The sequence below is a fragment of the Cariama cristata genome, unplaced genomic scaffold (genome assembly GCF_000690535.1).
Source record: "Cariama cristata isolate BGI_N322 unplaced genomic scaffold, ASM69053v1 scaffold24503, whole genome shotgun sequence".
In the NCBI taxonomy this organism is placed as follows: domain Eukaryota; kingdom Metazoa; phylum Chordata; class Aves; order Cariamiformes; family Cariamidae; genus Cariama; species Cariama cristata.
Window position 1 is genome coordinate 39,772 of NW_009607030.1, and position 1,626 is coordinate 41,397.

Below are 1,626 nucleotides of genomic sequence, written 5' to 3' on the forward strand. Positions count from 1 at the left end.
GCCTTGGCCCCACCTTTCATGGGGGCTCCGCAAACGAACCCTCGCTGCCGTCCGCTTCCCCTCCCCTTCCGCACTCACTCAAGGTTTTAGCTGGGGCACCAGTTGATGCCGCAGCATCCATCTGGCACCCGCACTGTGCACCAAGTAGCAGCTCTGACCTGGTCAGAGTGTTCACCTCCCTATTTCCATTAAACAGAGGCAGGCAAGCCAAACAGTCTGTGCCCTGGGACCAAAACCCCTGTATTTTTCTAAATTTGCCGTGAGCCAGGGCTGGGGATCCAGTCCCCAACCCCAGCACAGCAGTGCCCGCAGGCACAGGAGGGTACAGGGATGCTCCCCAAATGGCACAGGATGCTCCCAGGGCTCAGTTTATTTTTCCCTATGTAGCAGAGGTGTTTTTCCTGGATGGGATTTTGTTTTCTTAAAAAGCCAAGTGGCTAAAAATAGCCCTCTGCTCGCTCGCCCGTGGTATCCCGGCATGAAGCCGGCGCAGGCTGTGTGCGGAGCCGACCTTCAGAGCCGCAGCTCCAGCAGCGGGAGCGCGGCTGCCTCCTGCTTCCACCTCTGCCAGCTGCCTCTTGTGCTCGGCTATTTAAAGAAGCTATTTTGCCTCTTGCCTGTCTCAAGAAACACCTGATGGGGAAAGCAGGGGGATTGTTTTCCTTGCTGAAACAGCTGCCTGGCCGCAGATTATCCCAAGCTCGGCAATTTTGGATCAGATTTAATTACACACTGAGCTATAATGATCATTTAGTTGCACGGCCATATAGCATCTCCCACTCCCCGTGGGACGGAGGGGGATGTGGGCATGGCTGTCCCCTCTGGGGTTGTGGGCCTTGGGGTGCAGGGATGCAGCGAGACAGGATTGAGGGTCAGGGACTCGCTGAGGCAGGATTTGGGGGGTTGGGACTCAACAAGGTGGGATTTGGGGGACTCAGGCACCCAACGAGGCAGATTTGGGGACAGACACCCCATGAAGCAGATGGGGAACCGCCAATCCCTTCCCGAAGGACAGAGTTTTGGGCTCTCCAGGGCGGTTTCGGCCGCAGCAGCCCTCCCGGCCCTGGGGACAGCGGGGTCTGCAGAGGAGCAGCACGGACGCAGGAGCGGCACCGCACCGGGCGGAGTTCAGGGGGTTCACCTGCATCCTCCTCCCCACGGCGAGGGGGGATGTGTGTAGGGCTAAGGCACGTATAGTGCATAAAACATAAACATGACCTTGACGCTGGTTTCTGCAGTTGAGACAGCAGGTAGCTGCTCTGGCACGTGGCCACCCTGCAATGCCCGGTGTGGGTTTTATGAGAACAAAGCCCGACGGGGTTGGGTGCTGGGTGCTGCGGGGTGCCCAGCGCTGCTGCCTGCGGCTCTGCAGCTCGCCCCCAGCCCTTGCTCTCTGCTGTCATCTCTGCAGTGGTTTTCACCCGCGTAAACTGTGCCTGGAGATAAATAAATTGTGGGCTCCAGGCTGCTGCACAGCCGTGACACCGACTGAGCCTCTTCTTGCCTCCTTAATCCCTCCTGGTTGTCTCTGCTGGCAGCAAGCGTGGGAGGAAAGAGGTGTCTCCCGAGCAAAGGGGATGTCCCAGGTTTGCCCCTCGTACCCCCCATCACTTGGTGTGGGTGGGA